The 18,424-nt window shown below is 36.7% G+C and overlaps 1 protein-coding gene across 4 annotated transcripts in view; it reads right to left on the reverse strand.

Moving 5' to 3' along the window:
• Positions 1-18,424, reverse strand: part of LOC106081410 (interference hedgehog) — a 218,317-nt gene that overhangs the window by 50,885 nt on the left and 149,008 nt on the right. For all 4 annotated transcript variants that reach the window (XM_059366286.1, XM_059366285.1, XM_059366287.1 and 1 more), the window contains one exon: positions 14,842-14,923. The gene's annotated coding sequence lies outside the window, so the exon portion shown is untranslated. The remainder of the gene's footprint in view (positions 1-14,841; positions 14,924-18,424) is intronic.

An 18,424-nucleotide genomic window follows, 5' to 3' on the forward strand; every position in this document is an offset into this window, starting at 1 on the left:
AACTGGTTTGCACCAAACAATTTTTGTATACTCCACAGTAAATTTGCTAAAAACGGGGAAATTTTTGGGGATTTTTGTAAAAAAGGGCAGAATTTATTTGTAGTTTTTAAACACAAAATTCAAATTCAAAATTCAAAAAGAATTATTAGGAGGTCTCAATTCGTTTTCTTTTTCAAATTTTTTTCAATTTGAATTTTCGTTCTCAGAAAAATTCAGTTTTTTTTTTATTTTTGGAATGATCTCGTCTCTTGACTCTTTGAGAATCTAGCGGGCCCAATTCTTATCCAATATGAATGAAATTTGACATGTGGTCTTTTGCTTTGACTTCCATTACCTGTGCCAAGAATGGTTCAAATCGGTTTATGGCTTGATATAGCTGCCATATAAACCGATATAGCATCTTGACTTCCTGAGCCTGTAGAGGGCGAATTTTTTTATCTGATATGACTGAAAGTTTACATGAGGTGTTTTGCTTTTACTTCCTATAACAAAGCTTTCATATTTCCTGATTTGATTTCCTGAGCCCCTAGAGGGCGAAATTATTATTCAATTTGCCTGAAATTTGAATTTTTTAAAAAACTTCTAACAGCCGTGACAATTACGGTCGTCATAGCTCTTATATATTGAAAAAGCCATTCAAAAAACTTGTCACTTGCTATCCATCGTGTAGGGTATTTTTGCTTACTTTTTATACCTTACACCACCACTGCAGTACAGGGTATTATAACTTAGTGCACTTGTTTGTAACAGAAGGAAGAGAGATAGACCCATCGATAAGTATACCGATCGACTCAGAATCATGTTTTGATTCTAATTAGCTATGTCCGTCTGTCCGTCTATTTGTCTGTCTGGCTGTTCATGTTAATTTGTGTTCAAAGTACAGGTCGCAGTTTTCATCTATCTATTGAAATTGGAAAAAATCTGTTCAGATTTGGATATAGCTCCCATATATATGTTCGTCCGATTTGAAGTAATAATGACGAAATGTCGAAATGTGGCAGGTAGGATTTTTTCTTGACTCTCGTCATTACCGGTTAATTTCATAGAAATTTAGATATAGCTTTTATTGGGTTGCCCAAAAAGTAATTGCGGATTTTTTAAAAGAAAGTAAATGCATTTTTAATAAAACTTAGAATGAACTTTAATCAAATATACTTATTTTACACTTTTTTTCTAAAGCAAGCTAAAAGTAACAGCTGATAACTGACAGAAGAAAGAATGCAATTACAGAGTCACAAGCTGTGAAAAAATTTGTCAACGCCGACTATATAAAAAATCCGCAATTACTTTTTGGGCAACCCAATATATATATATATGCTATATTTCTTAAAATCGGGCGAAAATATATATGGGGACTATATCTAAATCTGAACCGATTTTTAGCAACCTTTTTACATATTTTGGTAGTCATTGAAGAAAGCGTTGTGGAAAATTTTGGCTAGATTAGTCAATACCAAAATACTACCAAAATATGTAAGAAGGTTGCTCAAAATCGGTTCAGATTTAGAAATAGTCTAATATTGCAAAAAGTTTTCATTTGCTAACCGATTCTCTCGAAACTTAGTAGGAAGGATTTTCTCATATTGTCATAACTGGTAAATTTCATAGAAATCGGTTAAGATTTAGATATAGTTTTCATATATATATACTGCCCAATTTTCACTCCTAAGGCCACTGCAAGCGCATTTATAGACCAATCTCCCCAAAATTCTGCACAAGGCTTTCTTCGACGACTACCAAAATATGTAAGAAGTTTGCTCGAAATCGGTAACCCGATTTTTGATCCTAATGACTTACTGGTGAATTTAATGGAAGTCGGTTCAGATTTAGATATATCTGCCATGTTTGTATTTCGCCCGATTTTCACTTCCAGAGCCACTGCAAGCGCAGTTATCGACCAATCTGGCCAAATATTTTGTACAACTCTTTCCTCAATGACTACCACAATATCTAAGAAGTTTGGTCGAAACCGGCTCAGATTTAGACGTAGCTTCCATATATTGGGTTGCCCAAAAAGTAATTGCGGATTTTTTAAAAGAAAGTAAATTCATTTTTAATAAAACTTAGAATGAACTTTAATCAAATATACTTTTTTACACTTTCTTTCTAAAGCAAGCTAAAAGTAACAGCTGATAACTGACAGAAGAAAGAATGCAATTACAGAGTCACAAACTGTGAAAAAATTTGTCAACGCCGACTATATGAAAAATCCGCAATTACTTTTTGGGCAATCCAATATATGTTCGTCAGATTTTGGGTAATTTGCAATAATGTTGTCATTTGTCAAACATAGTTATTACAGTTGAAAATATTTACTCGAAATTTGATACGGATTGTTTAATAACCCATCTAAAAAAATTCGCCGAGATTCATCAAAATTGGTTCAAAACTAGATTAAGCTCCCACTTTGTACATATAGGGTTAATGTAGGGTATTATAAAGACGGCACCGCACGACTTTTGCCTTTCCTTACGGGTTAAGTTTTATAAGAAATGCAGGTGAAGTGCCTATGCTATGCCTTATCATTAAAACGTCATAGGGACAACAAGAAAGGAATTTCATATCGTCTAAGGCAAACTCGATAAAAGGGATGAAGAAAACTTCAAGGAAATCGCACTAAGTCTTGTTTTAATTTCTAAAAAAGGGGGTGGTTTACAATGGCTACTCAGATTTCAATTAAGGAACTTTTATTCCTTTATCATTGGAAAATACATCACTACCTTTTGTTTATACAACCAAAAAAATTCCAAAGACTTTGCTCCCCCTCTCAAAACGAAAAAAAAATCAAAAGGGATATCCCTTTACAATGTAGATGAATAGATTCTCACATATCACGTTCTTTACCACTTTAACCTTAAAGCCTGGTGACTAAATCATGCTACCACACAATAAGTTCTGTGTGTGCTAGCCAGGCAGGCAGGCAATCAGACAGCCAACATACAGTGTTTGCGCATGCTCACAGCTCCATTCGTCCCATCAATTGCTCGCTTAAATTGTAGGTTGTTGTAGTCCACACACAGGCACGGACATATCCATGTACAACCAGTCCACGGAATGTTTTGAATGTTAGGTTCACATACCAAATGCGACCGAAAAATTACAAACGAACAAACAAAAGAGACTCCCTGGTAATTGAACTTGTTTGTTTACAGACATTTTTTGCGAGTATCGCATGTTTGCGCTGGAAAAAACCAATAACAACAACAGTAACAAGAACAACAGCATTTGCAAAATTCAAAAGAGCAAATGCAACAAAAACAAATCGCTGCAACGAAATGAAGAAAAAAAAAAAACAATCCTAAAACTACAAGCGCATGTGCATGCATTTCTTTGTGTTAAGCAACTTATTTTTCCCGGTGTGTGGCGAGAAGTGGCAGAATGCCTAAAAGGCAAGCAGTAGATGACCAGGACAACTCAGGGAATGGCTAGAGTTGGTGTGGTGATGGTTGGTGGTGGCCCAAGTGGATTATGGCTGAGTGGTGGTGGTGGTCATAAAGGTTGTGAAACGTAGACCTTATTTACTTTATTGGGTTCATTTAAAATACAGAGATGGGCAATATGGGGCCCACTATTTTTTGGAGGAAGGCTAATTTTAGTTTTAAAATCCTCTAACATGCAAATGCAAATTTTGCCAGTAAGGAACAGGGGCAAACTTCTGTTGCCAGCTTTAGGAGGGGAAAACCACCGCTGAAAAAATTTTCTGATGGTTTCGCCAGGATACGAACCCAGGCGTTTAGCGTCATAGGCGGACATGCTAACCTATGCGCTACGGTGGGCTCCTCTAACATATATCTAGAAATATTGGTGTAAGACCATATAAAGTAATTTTTTCTTGGTCTCCATTACATTTTAAGCAGATCTGGCAATGTCTGTCCTTCTGTCTATTAATATCATTGATATCTTCCGAACAATAGAGTTATTCACTTAAAATTCGGATTTAAATTTCTTTATGATCAAGAACGTTTAGGATTATGGCTGAGTGGTGGATGGATATAGCTCTCATATAAATCGATCCCCTTATTTGACTTCATGAGCAACTAAAGGGTGCAATAATTATAGGATTATTGATTTCTCTAAGGACATCCATCTACTCTTTTGAGTGCTGTCCAAATCGGTTTACAACCTTACATTGCTCATAGGCGATTAGCATGCCCGCCTATGACGCAATAATTGTCTGATTATTGATTTCCCTAAGAACATCCATATACTAATTTAAGTTCTGTCCAAATCGCTTTACAATCTGATATTGCTGCCAAAACCGAGGAGCAGAGGTTAGCTTATCCGCCTATAACGTCGAACGCCAGAGTTCAAATCAGGGCGTGAACATAAAAACAAGTAAAAGCGTGCTAAGTTCGGCCTTGCCGAATCTTATATACCCTCCACCATGGATCGCATTTGTCGAGTTCTTTTCCCGGTGTCTCTTTTTAGGCAAACCAATGAAAGGAAAGGATAAAAGAAAATAATTGCTATGCTATTGGAACTATATCAAGTTATGGTTCGATTCGGACCATAATGGAATGAATGTTGAAGACCATAGTAGAAGTCATTGTGTAAACTTTCAGGCAAATCGAATAAGAATTGCGCCGTTTAGTGGCACAAAAAGTAAAATAGGGAGATCGTTTTATAAGGGAGCTGTATTCGGCTCTAGACCGATTCAGACCATATTTGACGCGTATGTTGAAGGTCATGGGAGAAGCCGTTGTACACAATTTCACTCAAATCAGATAGTAATTCCGCCCTATAGAGGCTCAAGAAGTTAAGATCCCAGATCGGTTTATATGGCAGCTATATCTGGTTATGGACCAATTTAAACCATACTTTGCTCAGTGGTTGAAAGTCATAACGAAACACGTCATGTAAAATTCCAACAAAATCGGATGGAATTTGCGCCCTCTAAAGGCTCAAGAAGTCAAGACCCCAGATCGGTTTATATGACAGCTATATCAGGTTATGCACCGATTTCACCCATACTTGGCACAGTTGTTAAAAATCATAAAAAAAACATCTCATGCCAAATATCAGCCAAATCGGTTAAGAATTGCGTGCTCTAGTGGCTCAAGAAGCCAAGATTCAAGATCGGTTTATATGGCAGCTATATCTGGCTATGTTCCGATTTTAACCATACTTGGCACAGTTGTTGGAAGTCATGAAGAAACACGTCGTGCAAAATTTCAGTCATATCGGATAGGAATTGCTCAAAAAGTCAAGACCCCAGATCGGTTTACATGACAGCTCTATATGATTATGAACCGATTTTAACCATACTTAGCACAGTTGTTGGCAATTATAACAAAACAGCTCATGCAAAATTTCAGCCAAATCAGATAAAAATTGCGCCCTGTAGTGGCTCAATATCCAAGATCGGTTTATATGGCAGCTATATCAAAACATGGACCGATATGGCCCATTTACAATCCCAACTGGCCTACACCTATAAGAGGATTTTGTGCAAAATTTCAAGTGGATAGCTTTACTCCTTGAAAAGTTAGCGTGCTTTCGACAGACAGACAGACGGACGGACGGACATGGCTAGATCGACATTAAATGAGAATGACAAAACCGAATGACGAAATTAATGTACCCCATCCTACAGTGGAGGGTATAAAAATCTGCGGTGGTTATTTCCTCACTAATGCTGGCTACATTTGTGAGGTATCCTGCCATGTTAAAACTTCTGTACCAAGTGGTGTCGCTATGCGACACACTGTTTGGACTCGCCATTAAAATGGAAGCCCCTTGTCATTGAGCTAAACTTTAATCGAACTGCACTCATTGATATGAGAGAAGTATCGACTGTTCCTTAATGGAATGTTCATGAGAAATTTTGTAAGAAATTAAGCAGTCTTACTAGTTTTTTTTAATTTACCTTACTACGTGCCTTAGATAGCCCTACCCTTTTGATGGGTGGCCAACAAATGAATCTGAAAAGGTTTGTTTTTGTTATGTTTACTTCTGTTGTGTTTTTCTTTTTTTCCTCTGTCCAGAGTAGGTTATCGCACGAAATCTTTACAATAAACCATAGCCTTTTGCAAATGCGAGAACAGCCCAAGCTTTGTAGTAGTGCTCGAGACAAAAAGGGTTTTTAATGAAACTCTAAACTCTGGTACAGCGACAAAGAGGTGGTCTTACAAAACGACCTCGTTTTTTTTTCTTCCCTAAATAAGATATCAAAGTAAAGGAGGAATTTGATTTTCGCATTGGCACTCATGAGTGGTTGTTTATTTCTTTGGTTGGGGATTGTGGGAGTGGGACTCTTTATGTTGAAAAAAAAATTAAATGAATTCAAATTGAAATAAAAATGAAGATTCTCAGAAATATCTTTGAACAAACGAAAACAAAACAAGTAAAAAGGCATTAAGCTTGGCCGGGCCGAATATCCACTACCTTGGGTATATACAAAAATCATTTCATAAAAATCCGGTGAATACACGATTCTGAACTTATAGCAGCAATATCGAAATACAGCTTGTATGAGCCTAAGACCCTAAATCGGGAGATCGGTCTATATGGGGCTATATCAAGCTTTGGTCCGATAAAGCCCATCTTTCAACTTATGGACAAAAAAATAATCTAGGCAAAGTTTCAGCTCAATACCTTAATTTTAAGGCATAACGTAATTTCAACAGACGGATGGACAGACAGACAGGCAGCCAGATGGACAGACTTAGCTGGTTTGTCTTATAGTTTTACGAGTCTCAAGAATGTATATACTTTTTACTCAAGACTACTGAAGAGCGAGACACTGGTGATAGAGTAAAACCAACAAGTTGCTGTTGAGTAGATAATTTTGAAAAACAACCACCATTTATTGTAGTATTTGGGAGTATTTTTATCTCGAATTCATAGCCGACAGTGAGTTACGAGAAAAAAGCAAAATGTGCCCACCATTTCCCACATACCCATGGTTCCTGGATAAGAACCATGTCAAGACCCCCTGCCATCAGGAGGAACTTTAGTGCCGCCGACGAGGCCTTACAACGATGGAAATTTATCTGTAGAAACCGGACCATAGTCAGGATTCCGCACCACTGCCAGGAATCCGGACCATAGTCAGGATTCCATCACTCGTCTCACAAGATTTCATTCTCACAAGATTCGTCTGATCTTGTCATAATGAGTTTCCTTGCGTATCCAGGGGCAGTTGAGAAAGCATTGCGTTCACTCTTCCTCAAAAAAATGGACACTTACGGTATGGACGATTCCTCTTTAGATGCTCCTTCAGCTGCAGATTTTGCACCTCGAAGTACCCTTTGAGCTCCGTCCTTCTCCGCTGTCGCACGCTTTGATCCAAGATCCAATCCAACCGAATGAACTACCCACATAGAGATTTTTGGGTCCCATCTCAACGTCTTCCTCTCCTCATTTGTTCGTGGCAGCTAGATTTTCAGTCTCCTGCAATCCGCCAGACTTAAGAGATGTGGCTGAGAGCTCCTTAGACAATCCTTCAACAACAACTACTACTGAGTTGTCTCCTGACTCCCCCAATGCTTAAACTTGTTGAATCCGTAGGACCCAATGCCTTCAGACTTGTTGATCTATGTGAGACAGACGAAGTTTAGTACGAATACTGCAGGTTTCCGCTTGCCATCAGCCTTATCCTAACTATCCAGTCGGTAGTTGAAAGATTGGGATTATAGATCCTTATTCTACCAAGTATGGATTCAGGATCTGAAGGACAGCTTGGTTTCCACGCGTGTGCCATTGGCCTCGCCATATCTCAAAAATCTTTCCTAGTTGATATCTATCGCTCTTCTTCAAAGTACCCAGCATCTATAAGCCTTGTAGGCTTTACATATGAAGATCCTTCCTGCTATGTATATTATTGCACGATTTGCATTATAGAAGGATATCAATTGAGAGTTGGTGGTTGGTGACAGCAAAATAGCCTAAGTAACATTTTTTTAAAATGGTATAAAAATTAAGTTTCCCAGAATAATTTTCTTAAAATAATGTATTCGTAAAGAAATACTGTAATAATATTAAGCGATTAAGATAAAAAGCAAAACAAGACAACTAAAATTTATTTGAGTGAAAAAAATTGGAAAAAATTTCTAATGTATCTACTTCGTTTCAAAAATTGATCAAAAAACTATATATTTTTTTGTATTTATAATTTAAATAAAAAATTTTAAATTCCAAAATTTCCTCAAATAGCCTTTTTTGTATGCCAGCTATATTTTTTTCACTGCTGAAGCTCTCTTTATTTGATGACATTGAAGACGTTTGACACATTGCCAATAAAATAGCATTGCCGGCAATGCAGCAGCCAGCATATATGAATATCCCAAAAGCTAATGCAACGAAACCCCCACATTGCAGCCACAGAAGCGAATGAATCATACATTTTGCAAAGGAAACCACACAAAAGCAATGCCAAAGTTCCCTCATTCACATGAAATCGCAAAAAAAAACAACAACAAAATCGAGCACCCACAAAATGTTAGAAACATGTTTATGATCAGCCACTTATTCAACATTTGCTACAATTTACCCACCGCCCCTTCTCATTCTCACTAACAAAGAGAATCAAAACTTAAATTTGCGCCTACAGTCATTAGTATTTGTGGCCAATTTGAACAAATTTTTGACCGAAATATTGTTTTCCTTCCTTCTCTGCCCCCCCCCCCCCCCCCAAAAAAAAGCCCAGAGGTTGTTAAGGGGCTTCTAGCTATTCGAAATAGTGTTAAATTGGTAGTTGACGTCGTTGTTGTATTTTTGGGGGGCAGCTTATCTAAGTATCGCTCTGCTAAACACGCCTGGAAGCTATGATTTTTCCCAAACAAACAAACATTGAAACTATTGTTGTTGCGGTTAAGGCCTGGCTTTGACTTGGGATTATTTTAATAAACCACCAGCAACACTTGTTGTTTACCACAAAAATATCAACAACCACAACAGACAGACAGCCAACAAAACACAGCAACAACTGGTAGTTTGGTAGTAGTAGAATAGACCGACAACATTACAACTACTGGCTGCCACCTCATCTGCTCTGTTGGAACAAGTTTTCCAACATAAGCTACAACACACACTCTGGCCACTTTGCTCTTTGTACTACACCTACTCCTCTTCACCTCTTCCCCATCTTTACCACTTCTCCGTAATGCCGCTGGTGGTTTTGGTTTAGCTTTGTTGTATTATTTTTGCTTCAGCCTCGCGCAACAATAATCACCAAAAATGGCAATGATCTTGAACATTGTTTGCCGCGTGCCATTTGCAACTCAAGTCAACAGCCAATGGTGCAAAAAATAAAAGAAAAACGACAACAATAGTAAATGTTCAATATCTATGGAACAAGGAGACGATGACGCCACCACCAAATGATAAGACGTGACATTTTGACAAAAAGATAGAAGACCCGTGTTAAAAATGTAAAAAAATCAATTTTTTTTTAAATCAATAGGATTTTCATATTTCAATAGAGACCTTAAATGCTTAGAGAGCTTAGAAAAGAAGGACCTAAAGTCTTTAAAAAACTCGCAAGGCTTATCATGGGGTTAACGATTATCAGCATAGCCACTTTACTGATACTTCAATATGAGTCATAAACTTCACTAGGGGGAAAGGGTAAAAACTCCACCCTTCCCTAAACAAAGAGTAATTACAATACCATTTCTTTGGGTGAAGTGTAGATTTATTTTCTTTTTTTCTTGAGTGAGGGTAGCTTTATTACCCTTTCTACTGGGAAACGAAAGTTTTATTACCCTCTCTCCTGGAATAGGGTGGTCCTATTACCCTTTCTCCTTAGGAAATATAGTTAAATTATCCTTTACCTTGGGAAAGGGTAGTGTAATTACCCTCTTCCTTGGGGAAGGGTAGTGTAATTACCCTCTTCCTTGGGCAAGGGTAGTTTTATTACCCTTCACCTTGGGTAACGGTAGTGTAATTACCTTCTTTATTTACTCTTGAGTATGGGTTACCTTGGGGAAGGCTAGTTTTACTACCCCTTCCCGTGGGAAAGGTTTGTTTTATTACTCTTTACATTGGGGAAAGATTACCCTTTTATTACCTTTACTTTATTACCCTTACTTTATACCTTACTTTATTACCCTTTAACTTGCGAAAGGTAAGTTTTATTACCCTTTACCATGGGGAAGTCAAGTTTTATTACACTTTACTTTGAGGAAGACTATTTTTTATTATATTGTAGCTTACCTTGAGGAAGACTATTTTCAAAACCCTTCCTCACGAGGAAAGGTAGTTATATTACATATTTTCATGAGGAGTGTAGTTTTATTACCCTTTTCCTTGGATATAGAGTAGTTTTATTACCACTTTCCTTAAGAAAGGGTAGTTTAATTACCACTTTCCTTAAGGAAGGGTAATTTTATTACCTCTTTCCTTGAGGCAGGGTACTTTTATTACCTTTAACCTTGAGAACATAACTTTTATTACCCTTTCCATTAAGGAAGAAAACTTTTAGTAGCCTTTTCCCTTGAGGAAGGAAACTTTTTCACCCTTTCGCTTGAGGAAGGGTACTTTTAGTACCCTTTTCCCTTGAGGGATGGTATTTTTAATCCTTTGTCCCGTGTTTCCTCCTTCCCTTGAGGAAGGGTAGTTTTAAAACCCTTTCACTTGAGGAGGGTAGTTTTATTAACCTTTCCCTTAGGAATGATAATTTTATTACCCTTTTCCTTGAGGAGGAGTAGTTTTATTGCCTTTTCTCATGAGGAAGGGTAGTTTTATTAGCCTTTCTCATGAGGTTGGGTAGTTTTAATACCCTTTCTCATGAGGAATTGTAGTTTTTTACCCTTTCTCATGAGAAAGGGTTGCTTTATTACAATTTCTGATAAGGAAGGGTAGTTATCACCCTGTTATCACCCTTTCCCTTGGACAAGGGTAGTTTTATTACCCTTTTCCCAAAAGAAAGCTAGTTTTATTACCCTTTCCGTTGATTATGGGTCTCGTTCAGAAAGGTAGTTTTCATACCCGTTATCTTAAGGAATAGTAATTTTATTAGCCTTTCCCTTGAGGAAGAGTAGTTTTATTACCCTTTCTTATGAGGAAGGGTACTTATATTATTCCTTTTCCATTAAGACGGCTGCTTTTATTACCTTTTCCCTTAAGGGAGGGTTGTTTTATTACCCTATCCCCTGTGGAAGGGTTGTTTCATCAGGGAAATTGTATAGTCCTTTTTCTTGAGAACAGGTAGTTTTATTACCCTTTCTCTTGAGGACAGGCAACTTCATTACCCTTTCTTTGAGCGAGTGTAGTTTAACTACCCTTTCCTAGTTTTGTTAGTCTTTCCCTTGAGAACAGGTAGTTTTGTTACCCCTTTTTCTTGTTTCTTGCCAGGTAGTTTTATTTCCCTTTCCCTTCGGGACGGGTAGTTTTATTGTCATTTCAGAGTTTTCCTCCTGAAAAATGTAAACAGCACCTCTGAATGTGTTATCCATTATGAGTCGGGGGATAAATTGAGACATTAGACATTCGAGCGAAACAGCTGTTTCAAATGTTTTGTTCAAAAATCTCGAATGATTCAGGAGAGAATGTCATGACATTTGTCAATTACTCTCAGCCACAGTAAATCATAGGACCAGGTTTCGCAGCATCAGTGTCTCTACAACCACATTTAAAGATAGTAGGATATACAGCCTTGTAAAGCTGTTTGTCTTTCATCCTTTTGATAGTTCTTTGTTAAGGATTTGTAACTAATTTTTTTCGGCCGGACCGAATCTTGGGAACCCACCACCATGGATTCTGCTAAAATTTGGTAGCTATATCTGGTTATACACCGATTTGGACTGTACTTGGCACAGTTGTTGAGAGTCATAATAAACCACTATATGCAAAATTTCACCCAAATCGGATAAAAATCGCGACTTGTAAGGACTCAAGATGTCAAATCGGGAGATCGGTTAATATGGGAGCTATATAATGTTCTTGACCGATTTGGACCGTACTTAGCACTGTTGTTGAGAGTCATAACAGAAAACTATGAGCCATATTTCAGCCAAATCGTCTTATAATTGCGGCTTTTAAGGGCTCAAGAAGTCAAATCGGCAGATCGGTTTATATGGGAGCTATATCAGGTTAAAAACTGATTTAAACCGTACTTGGCACAGTTGTTGGAAGTCGTAACAGAAAACTATGCGCCACGTTTTAGCCAAAACGGATGAAAACTGAGGCTTTTCGGGGCTCAAGAAGTAAAATCGGTAGATCGGTTTATATGGGAGCTATATCAGGTTATACACAGATTTGGACATTACTGGTCATAATTGTTGGAATTCATAACAGAAGGCTATGTGTAAACTTCAGCCAAATCGGATGAAAATTAAGACTTCTAGGGGCTCAAGGAGTCAAATCGGGAGATCAGATTATATGGGTGCTATATCAGGTTCTTGACCGATTTGCACCGTTCTTGATACTGTTGTCGGAAGACATAACAGAACACCACATGCAAAATTTTAGCGTAATAGTTTGAAAATTTCAGCTTCCAGGGCCTCAAGAAGTCAAATCAGAAGATCGGGTTATATAGGAGCTATACAAATCTGAACCGATGTGGCTTATTTGCAATCCTCAACGACCTACATCAATATTAAGTATCTGGGCAAAATTTCAAGCAGCTAACTTTACGCGTTGAACCGCTATCGTGATTATGACGGACACGGCAATTTCGACTCAGAATGTCGAGACGATCAAGAATATATATATACCTTATGGGGTCCGAGATCAATATTTCGAGGTGTTACAAACAGAATGACTAGATTAGTATACCCCCTTCCTTTGGTGGTGGGTATAATATCACTACAACAAAACTATAACAATCTATTGAACTGGTACACTTTTGTATGTCTACGTATCTTCAAGAGCCCACAAAGGCGACCAAGTTAGGCTGTGAAAATCAATGAAACTCCACGATTTATGGCAAAAAGATAAAACGCATATAATTTAAAATTCTTTAGAATTTACAATATACGAGGAAGTACATGATGGCGCAACACTACCTATGTAGTATATACTACGTGAACAATAACACACACTGCGCCTATAATTTTCCTATAAAAGGCCTTGCCTTGCCAATAGTATAGATTCACAACAAAATCGCAGGGAAAATCTAAAATTTGACTGCCTCTACCCAATGCTAGGATAGCCAGGCAGCTAGCCAAGCATTCAGTCTGTGGCAGCTTTACAGTATTGTTATTAAAGTTTAGCGCAAAAAGGAGGCGTTATGCGTTTATGCATATAAAGAAAAAAAAACACTACAATCTCTCCTTATAAGCATAGCCATAACTACACAGTCTCAACTTGACTTCATTACCATCTTTAGAATGGCCACGTACGTTATTTTTACCCACATACCCTAATCCAGAGGTCTGTTGCGATTGATGATGCTGCTGCTGCAGCCACTCTTTGTATTGGACGCCAATCACCAGGCACACAGCGTGGAAGGGGATATACTCGTATATAAGAAAATGTGTATTTTCAACTCGGCCTACACAAAAAATGTTAAAATATCACCATGCCATTATTGTTGTTGTTCAAGAGATGGAGAAAGACCCAATAACTAAAAGGGTAATGGCAATGGGTGTCCCTTTGGTATTTCCATTGTAACATCTTTGCTCCATAGTCGTCGTTGATCTGTCGAGTGTGTGTGATTTAAATCCTGATAGTCTTATTCTGGACAGGCGACACACATACGAAACATGAGCGACCAAAACAGCAGACATTGTATATTAAAGGAGGTTTTTTGTATTTTAATTGTTATCGATATATTTGCAAAATTGTAATCAATAATTTTCCTTAATGATTATGCCGCAAAGGTGGTTATTTTCTCTGATTCTGCGATTGCCAAAGGATTTATGGGAATTTTTGTTATTTGGCACATACAAAAAAATCAATGAGAAGATATTATAGGCCTGGTCTGTAATTAATTTTAATGGTGTGTTGGTATTTTGCAAAAATTAAAAAAAAGAACACTGTCGATAAATCATTGAAGGTTGAAAACTGTTTTCCAACGGAATACACCAAATAAATCTGTATTCATGGTAAGGATAATCAACCAGAGCTCATCTTGAAAAACGAGCATTTAGATTAAAAAAAGGAGCAGATATCAGCAAAAAGTTTCCAAAGGGAAATCTTAGTGAAAAAAGCAAGAATTGCTGTTTTTAGAGTTTTTTTTTAAAGGGGGTGTTTGAAAAAATGCTTCGTCATATTTTACATTTAAAGGAACATGACATATTTGAAAAGTTTTTGGCATTTGGGATACAATGCTTTAATATTTCTACAATACATCTGCTACGACATCTACTGGTGAGTAAAGGCGCACTATCATAGCAATAAGTCTAGTTTATCCATACAAAAATATGGATAAAATTGAATCAAAACCTCAAATATAACAACAGAATGACTTTGAAAAATGCAACAGCGCCATCTGTAGGAGTTAAAAGAAAAATAAACTCAACTAAAAACCAAATTCCCCCAAAAGTAGGAGTTTTTACAGCTATATGGACAGAAATAATGAGAGACTTTATAGACCGTGTTCTCCTTTTCGACCTAAACTACATTAAAAATGACTATCTTTTAAAATCGGTTTACTTAACTTAAAAAAATATATTGGGTTGCCCAAAAAGTAATTGCGGATTTTTTAAAAGAAAGCATTTTTAATAAAACTTAGAATGAACTTTAATCAAATATACTTTTTTATGCTTTTTTTTAAAGCAAGCTAAAAGTAACAGCTGATAACTGACAGAAGAAAGAATGCAATTACAGAGTCACAAGCTGTGAAAAAATTTGTCAACGCCGACTATATGAAAAATCCGCAATTACTTTTTGGGCAACCCAATATAAAATAAAAAATTTTATGAAAAATTATCGTTATCAAGGAGTTTGTAAACTTACCTTTAAAACTTTAGTAGAAATTATTTTCAAGATGCTTTAATTAACATTTACAACTGGTAAAGTTCATTAACAGGATGCACATCTGAAAAAATCGAAATTTGGTTTAAACAAGTTATGGGAAATGTATGTAAAAATAAGGTTAGTATTAAAATACATTTGTGCTTAAATTTTATTTCCAAAGAAAATTTTGTTAATGTTTTATGTCTTTGAGAAAATTTCTTGAAATTTTAATTCTTGTCGAATCTTTTTTTTCAAAAGACATCTTTTTTTTAAGAAAATATATTCAAAATTTCCTTTTGATTAAAATTTGTTTTTCAATTCTAAGATCGTTTAATCGTCCGCATATGATACGATCTCAATGCCGTCTGAATGGGGTGGATTAGAGGATAGGTAGAGATTAAACAATGCCGGAGATAATACCCCGCGTTGGAAACTCTCTTTCTCAATTTAAGGGGTTTTGTCTTCTTATCTCCAAATACCAAAAACTACTGGCGTCAACATCATAAAATTTTCAGCGTTGGTTATCACCTCCTAAAACTGGCGACATTTGTGAGGTAGTATGCCATGTAAAAAGTGACACCTCAAAAGAGGTGTCGAACTGCGGTACGCCGTTCTGACTTTACTATAAAAAGGAGGCTCCTTATCACTGAGCTTAAACCTGAATAGGACTGCACTCATTAATATGTGAGAAGTTTGCTCCGGTTCCTTAATGCTCATGGGCAAATTTGCATTTTTTACTGGCGTCAATACAGATTATTTGTGACCCTTTGTTTCAGGCCTGGCCGGAGGGTCGTGTTGGCGATGTCTTCAAATTGTTTAGGCGAATGCGCCATGCTAATGCTAGGCGAATGGAAATTCTTCAACGAGGCTCGAGAGGAGTAGTCCCTCAAGAGTTATGGTTACTGGTAAGAGAAGGGAGATCGGTCTGCCCGACTCCCCCTTGCTCGGGTCCTTTCCAGGCTTCAGTAGCGGGATCACTCTGCCCAAACATCGGATACTAGAGGAGTGCTCAAAGAAAGGTTAAGGACATTTAAAAGATTCTTCAAGATCAGTGTAGAGATTCCCTCGGGGTCCAACGACTTGGATGACTTGGCACAACGAATGACATTCGTAACTTGGTAAGTTGATGGTAAATTGAGATGGCTGACCATCTGTTGGAGAACACGCATACGACGAATGGTTTTTCTCCTAGCCTTGTCACTCTTGGGATGCTCAATAAATTGACTGTGTCAAAGTTATATCGCTATAAGTAACTGAGATCCTGTCATCCTTTCTTCCGGGGTTCGAGAGTGATTGAACAGTAAACCAAAAGCTTGCCTAAAGTGGTGCCAAAGTTACATTGCTTCGGGTGTTCTAGCCAGATATTCCGTATTCTGTATATTTCCATATTCAGCTCCCTGATTCTGTTGGTAGTTAGTGGAGTCCGAGCAACGAATCCCACAACGCTTATCTGAGAGTACCACTGTCTGCAATGGGACCGACTGGTTTAAAGCGAGCGGCTGCTGCTTTAATGATGTCTCGGAATTGTCTCCCTGCAACTAGCACATTTAAAGGGGATTTCAGCGATATGTGTAATTTCTGAAGCCTACCCAATCTGTTTTTTCTGACTTTTTTTATTTTTATACCCATCACCATAGGATGGGGGTATACTAATCTAGTCATTCTGTTTGTAACACCTTGAAATATTCGTCTTAGACCCCATAAAGTATATATATTCTTGATCGTCTCGACGTTGTGAGTCGATCTAGCCATGACCGTCCGTCAGCCCGTCTGTCGAAATCAAGATAGCGGTCGAACGCGTAAAGCTAGCCACTTGAAATTTTGCACATATACTTAGTATTGATGTTGGTCGTTGGGGATTGCAAATGGACCATATCGGTTCAGATTTAGATATAGCTCCCATATAAACCGATCTCCCGATTTGACTTCTTCAGGCCCTTGAAGCCACAATTTTTGTTCGATTTGGCTGAAATTTGGCACGTGATGTTCTGTTATGACTTCCAACAGCTGTGCCTAGTACGGTTCAAATCGGTTTATAACTTGATGTAGCTCCCATATAAACCGATCTCCCGATTTGATTTTAAGAGCTCCAGAATGCCGCAATTTTTATCCGATTTGGCTGAAATTTAGCATATAGTGTTTTGTTACTACTTCCAACAACTGTGGCAAGTACGGTCTAAATCGGTCTATAACCTGATAAAGCTCCCATATAAACCGATCTTCCGATTGACTTCTACGGTCTTTACAAGTCGCAATTTTTGTCCGATTTGGCTGAGATTTTCCTTGCGGTGTTCTATTGCAAATTTCAACAACTGTGCCAAATACGGACCAAATCAGTCTAAAACCTAATAAAGCTGCCATATGAAAGCCTGAAAGCCTCAATTTTCGTCCGACTTCCTTAAAATGTTGGACATTCGTTCTGTTATAATTTCAAAAACTGTGCCAAGTACGGTCCAAAAACCATAAAATTATTCCCTTCAACTCAACTTATTTTGTATAAAATTTTTGCAGAATCCAAGATTCGGCCCGGGCAAACTTAGCTTTTACTTGTTATTTTTATAGTAAAATTTTGTTTTTTTGTAGTATTTAAAATTTTTGTAACATTTTGTTAAATTTTTTATTTTTTTAAAAAAATGTCCTCCAAATATTTTCGTACAAAAAGTGTTTGCTTCTATAATTTTTTTTTCAAAATTTCATTTTTATACAATTTTTTTTACAATTTTATGTTAAAGTTTTATTTCTATAAAAAATTTATTTAAAAGTTTCCTTTTAGTCCATTTTTTCACATTAAATTTTGTCAAAATTTTCCATACAAATTTTGTGTTATTATGTTTATTTTTGCACTTTAATTCTTTAATACCAACATTTTTTTCCTCCAAATTAATAGTTAAAATTCATAAGATTAATTTGTGTCACATCAAGCTATGTCAAAATAACCATTTTTAAAACTTTCATTCATAAACTGTTATATTGAGATATGATAAACAACAAAATAGCACAACACATAATTGGCTGCCAAATCAATGGACCTGACGAAATCTTCGGGACAGGTGTCGGATAACAAATGACCACAGAAAACATGGAAGAAAAACACAAAAAAGCCTTAATTGATTTATGCAAATTAAAGCTGAAACAACATTTAGGCAACATAAACTTAAAAAATAAAATAGTTTGGTGGAAAAAAATCTAAAAAAAAACCAACTAATGACAACCAACAAAAATTAGCCACAAACAATAAAGGCCGTTCATTCGAAGTTACCCCCTAAACAGTGGTGTTGGGTAACACAAATTAACTGTAGAATTTTCCCCTTGGGAAAAATAATTCGTTGGCTATAGTCAAAAGACTTTATTAGCGAATTTTGGCTTATCTGTGTATGAAGAGTTTAATTAAAACTCTTGTTGCGCTTGGAATCAAAAATTCAGAGAACAAGCTTCTATGCATTGTTTTTTTTTTTAGGTTTAGAAAAATGATTGATATTTTCGTAAATGTTAACATAGTTATTAGCATGTTTTGCCATAATTTAAACATAATTCATATTATGTTAATTTTTTCCAAAGAAAAAAAAAAAAGAAAAAAAATATG

This window comes from Stomoxys calcitrans, chromosome 4 (genome assembly GCF_963082655.1).
Source record: "Stomoxys calcitrans chromosome 4, idStoCalc2.1, whole genome shotgun sequence".
Lineage (NCBI taxonomy): Eukaryota > Metazoa > Arthropoda > Insecta > Diptera > Muscidae > Stomoxys > Stomoxys calcitrans.